The sequence below is a fragment of the Sinocyclocheilus grahami genome, unplaced genomic scaffold (genome assembly GCF_001515645.1).
Source record: "Sinocyclocheilus grahami isolate Dianchi unplaced genomic scaffold, SAMN03320097.WGS_v1.1 scaffold40.1, whole genome shotgun sequence".
In the NCBI taxonomy this organism is placed as follows: domain Eukaryota; kingdom Metazoa; phylum Chordata; class Actinopteri; order Cypriniformes; family Cyprinidae; genus Sinocyclocheilus; species Sinocyclocheilus grahami.
The window spans coordinates 2452109-2457940 of record NW_015505219.1 but is presented as its reverse complement, the minus strand read 5'-3'; the positions used below and the strand labels follow the sequence as shown (position 1 = coordinate 2457940).

The window sequence follows — 5832 nt, the reverse complement described above, 5'->3', positions numbered from 1 at the left end:
AGCCTTAGCCTTAGCCTTAGCCTTAGCCTTAGCCTTAGCCTTAGCCTTAGCCTTAGCCTTAGCCTTAGCCTTAGCCTTAGCCTTAGCCTTAGCCTTAGCCTTAGCCTTAGCCTTAGCCTTAGCCTTAGCCTTAGCCTTAGCCTTAGCCTTAGCCTTAGCCTTAGCCTTAGCCTTAGCCTTAGCCTTAGCCTTAGCCTTAGCCTTAGCCTTAGCCTTAGCCTTAGCCTTAGCCTTAGCCTTAGCCTTAGCCTTAGCCTTAGCCTTAGCCTTAGCCTTAGCCTTAGCCTTAGCCTTAGCCTTAGCCTTAGCCTTAGCCTTAGCCTTAGCCTTAGCCTTAGCCTTAGCCTTAGCCTTAGCCTTAGCCTTAGCCTTAGCCTTAGCCTTAGCCTTAGCCTTAGCCTTAGCCTTAGCCTTAGCCTTAGCCTTAGCCTTAGCCTTAGCCTTAGCCGCGTTCTCGGTTTCTGATCTTCGCCTGGTTTCCTGGACTTCTCCCGTAGTCTTGCCCCTTCTGATTCTGTCTGCAGTTCATCGACCCACGCTAGCCCTAGGATTATTGTGTTTTGCCTGCCATATACCTGTCTGCCTCAGTTTGACCCTGCCTGCTTCATGACCATGTCTCTGTCTTCTCCACAATAAAAGCTTTGCGAATGGATCCGCATGTCTCGTCAGCCCCGTAACAGATACAGTATGCATCAGATTTAATGTGGATAGTCAAAACATTGGCTTGCAAGACAAACAGTCTTTGTCTAGTGAGACTGCATTGTCAAGCAGGAACAAAAGAGAATATCTGCGGTTTATAAGAGGTGCTGGGACACACGAATAATACAGATACTGTGAACAAAAGAGCACAGAATTGCAGAGTACCAGTTCACTTCAAGCATTGGAGTGTCCAATTTGCTCACTATACACATTATTCCATTTTCAAAAGTTGTATTCTTGTAGGTTATGGTGTTCTCTTGTTATTAAAGATACACTGTATACACCAGGGGTGCCCAACCCTGCTCCTGGCGATCGACTGTCCTGCAAAGTTCAGCTGATGCAACTAATTAGGGTCTTCAGCATCACTTAAAAATTAAAGGCAGGTGTCTTTGATTAGGGTTGGAGCTAAACTTTGCAGGACAGTCGATCGCCAGGAGCAGGGTTGGGCACCCCTGGTGTACACTAACTTTTTTTGTTGGAAATTAACAAAATTGAAATAAGTTGAGGTAAGCCTATAGAATATTTCAGAGGTGTCAATATGGATTTAATGGAAAACTGCACACTTTTCTGATCTATGTTTACATTATATCCATAAATAAAGGAAAGAAGGTCAGGCTACTACTACTGTATATATAAAGTGGAAGAAGCTTGAAGCCACAAAAATTGAAAAGCATTTGCAAGCAAAAAGGAAAAGTGCAGAGTTAAACATGGATCAACATAGTTTGCAAAGCATTTGCTGTGCATTGACTAGGTTCACAAAACAATCTTTATGTTGGTGACAATGCCAGAACAGTTACTACTTTGCTCTATTTGTCTATAAATAGCCTTCCCAAGTTCATGTTTCTGCCATTATTTGATGTGAATAACCATTGTTATGTTTATTGTCAGGACTGACAAACTTTTGTAAAAGTAATCGGTCAAAACAACAGCACCATATAAGCTACTCACCTACTCATGAGAAAGTTTTTTTTTTTGTTTTTTTTTCAGATATCCGTGTTTTGATGTTAGGAGAGTTCTGATGTTGTTAGTGAGATTCCCATTTTCTGTAACCATGAGCAAAGCGGGGCTCCTCTGGAAGCTAATGCACAACTCAGTACAGTAATTACCAACACAATGTCCCTCCGTGAATAACTTACAGTTTTATGCTTCAACCGATAGAGGGCCAAAGGCTGCATAGTGTAGCTTTAAAATGGTTCCTAGAAGAGACAATGATCAGACATCTGCTAAACAACTGTGAAAAAGTTTCTCTCGGATCCATTGCTCTGTTGTGATCAAACCATCTACATCCATTGTTTTGAAGCTTACAAATAAAAACATCTAGCACACCGACTACTGAAAATGTTTTTTTTTCCCTCTTTAATCTAACATATCATTCATCTGTTTCGTTATAGCGGTAGTGACATATACACCTGACTACAAGAAGATTCCTCCACCTGTTCCTCCTCGTTCCACCACTAAGCCGCTGATTTCTGTAACAGCCCAGAGCAGCACAGAGTCGACGCAGGATGCGTACCACGAGGGTCGGCCGTCACGGGGAGGGCTTTGGGCACCAGATAGCCTCAGCCGGGTTATCTACAACTCCACCGACAGCCTGGATAGCGCAAAGGCGGTGACCCTAGCAATGGAAACCGCATCCAAGCGCCTCACTTCTGCGGGGAGCTACAGCTCCGTTCAGACCTGCGATAAGGCCATCCTGGTGTCCAAAGCAGAGGAATACCTCAAGACTCCACGCTCTTCCATCGGGATACAGGTAAACCTCCCTCACGGTTTTAGGTTTGTGTCTCAGTTGGTCATTGCCTCTTTGTAAACCCAATGGCTTTGTGTCTCACCTCAAATCCAAAAATAGCTGGCAGCATCCAGACAGTGACTCACCCACCCAGAAAGTGCACACAAAGACTCCTCATATAGCTAGATTCTGTGGCGGAGAAGATGAGATTGCAGATTGACTCTGAACAACAAAGATTAATGATGCTCCTTCTCTCTGTGGGCTTGTTCCTACACAGGACCAACAGTCAACCGCAGCACGCAGCTGTTGAGATGAAGAAAACATTACACCTATGAAGCTATGGATCATTAACAACCAAATCCACAAAGGCTGGAATGAATTATTTAGCTAAATACGGAACTCAAACCACCCGACCATTAAACCTGCCACTGCTGCACCTAACAAATACAAACAAGTCTCTAAATTTATATTGAAATATACTGTTCAGAAGCACCCTACACATTTAGACGCTTTTATCCAAAGCAACTTGCATTGCAATCGAATTTTACACATATTTCTATCAGTTCTTTCATTCCCTGGTAATCAAATCCAAGACCTTGATGTTGCCAGCATCATGTTCTACTGTTTGAGCAACACTTTATTGCAACGTGGCTCGTTAGGGTACAGTATTGCTTTCAGTGAGAAACATTTGGTGTCAATAACCTGATACAAAGTTTCTAGGAATTTTATCATCATAAATCTATTAATGGTATTGTTGGGAATACTTTGGTCATCATGATATGTTGGGTTATTAATTTGAACAGCTAGAGTAATCACTTTATATACACCTAAAAGGGATAGTTCACTCAAAGATGAAAATGACATAAACTTATAAGACTTCCATTCATCTTCAAAAACACAAATTAAGATATTTTCCTGAGAGATTTCTGTCCATCCATTGGTCCATTCATCCATTCCACCAAAACTTTGATAATTGAAATTATTGTAAAAGTAAAAATTGAGCCGTTTAATCCAAGACCTCTAAAAATCACTTTATATGAAAAACATTTAGCCTTTTATTCACATAAAATATAGAGAACATCAAACTATAGTAATAAACATTTGTGGTTGATCAAAATAGTTAATCAAATGTGTCCTATGACAAGAGCGCATTTTGGTTTTAGGACAACTTTGATGAATGGTTTTGATCCACTTCAAATGTTGACTAGTGTAGAAGCTCAAAGGCACTTGCTTGACATGCAAGAACCAGTAAGGCTTGTTTGTATGGGTTTAGAATGACATCAGGGTACATTTTCAATTTTGGGAAGACTCTCCTTTATATTTTAATATTTTAGAGCATCTAACACAACCCCCTACCACTAAAGCTAAATCAGTATTGGGCCCCATGGGAGTGAGAATGAGTTGAAAAATTATAGATGCATTTTAGTGAGTTTAGATTATTTTAGCCACGATACTACAGACATGTTTACAGCACTAGCTGAGAGAGATGTGGAATATGGAAAATACATCAATAAGTCATAAACTTCCAAAAGACTTTGAACTTGTTTAAAATGCATTACTGTATATTCATGATGCAATTTACAGGGATTCATTACTCTGGATGCTGAAGAAGCTAGCTGTCACCACCAGAACTAATAATATGAAACGAGGAAATCAGGAATCAGAGGAAGGTCAATTTACTGTACGAAAGGCTTATACTAAGCAATAAACCATGACTCCTATGTTTGGTTACAGTTTACAGTAGGTTAGTATTGTGAACACTAATAACTGGTTACTAGCAGTGTTGGAGAAAGTTACTTTTAAAAGTAATGCGTTTAGGGCTGGGCCGATAGACGATGCCATCGTCCATCGCCGATGGCTGATAGACATCACGATGTTGAGCTGACATTGTGATTCCACCCCATACCCCCGGCAAGCCGCTGCATCCCAATACCGTGTTCGGAAAGAAAATGACGTGTATATGGAACCCCTAAAAGGAATAAATACGAGATGGGAGGAAAATACATATTTTCATAATTTCTCTTGCAGTTATATCATTGGGTAATTATACTGTATATAAATTGCGGCTTGCTGGCATCAGGGAGCCGCTATTGAAACGACATTGAAACTGCTTTTGAATGCACAATCTCTTTTTAGTTTCACTTTCACTTTCGAGATTCGCGATCGCATGCACTGTATTTATACTATGGAGCGGCAGTACTTGCCACACATTTTACAAGATTAGATGTTTGTCAGTGGGGCTGAGGATCTGAAAATCATTCGCCAGTCATCTCTCCTTACTCTGTTTATGTGGTAAGTGAAATTTTATGTAGGCTACTGTAATGTAACAGGTAACTGTTAGCAATTGTTTTCTGAATACGAATTCACGCTTCGGGCACACCCACCCCAACCCCCCGATGTCATCGTCCATCATGATGTTTTACTGTAGACATCGTCCGATGCCAATTTTGTAGACATCGCCCAACCCTAAATGCATTACAATATTGCGTTTCTCCCTAAAAAAGTAACTATAGTAATTTCTCTTGCAGTTATATCATTGGGTAATTATACTGTATATAAATTGCGGCTTGCTGGCATCAGGGAGCCGCTATTGAAACGACATTGAAACTGCTTTTGAATGCACAATCTCTTTTTAGTTTCACTTTCACTTTCGAGATTCGCGATCGCATGCACTGTATTTATACTATGGAGCGGCAGTACTTGCCACACATTTTACAAGATTAGATGTTTGTCAGTGGGGCTGAGGATCTGAAAATCATTCGCCAGTCATCTCTCCTTACTCTGTTTATGTGGTAAGTGAAATTTTATGTAGGCTACTGTAATGTAACAGGTAACTGTTAGCAATTGTTTTCTGAATACGAATTCACGCTTCGGGCACACCCACCCCAACCCCCCGATGTCATCGTCCATCATGATGTTTTACTGTAGACATCGTCCGATGCCAATTTTGTAGACATCGCCCAACCCTAAATGCATTACAATATTGCGTTTCTCCCTAAAAAAGTAACTATAGACACTGGTTAATAAAATGTGATTAAATACATATTTGTGTTATTTAACATTTTATTATTGCAGACTTGAGTTGGGAAAACAACCCAGTCAACAATTTGATCGTACAATGATGTCACTATGAGCTCACATGATTCTCATGGTGTGGTCACAATGTGTGTGTCACAGTGAGCTAAAAGTGTAACCCCACAGCGCACTCACTGTGTGCTCATACAATGTTCCCAATGTGAGGTCACTGCACACTCACTGTGTGCTCATACAATGTTCCCAATGTGAGGTCACTGCACACTCACTGTGTGCTCATACAATGTTCCCAATGTGAGGTCACTGCACACTCACTGTGTGCTCATACAATGTTCCCAATGTGAGGTCACTGCACACTCACTGTGTGCTCATAC

At 41.0% G+C, this 5832-nt stretch overlaps 1 pseudogene; it reads left to right on the top strand.

Moving 5' to 3' along the window:
• The window catches only part of LOC107582138 (disks large-associated protein 2-like), a 52985-nt pseudogene extending 50132 nt beyond the window's left edge, over positions 1–2853 (top strand).
• Positions 2854–5832: the final 2979 nt, after the last annotated feature.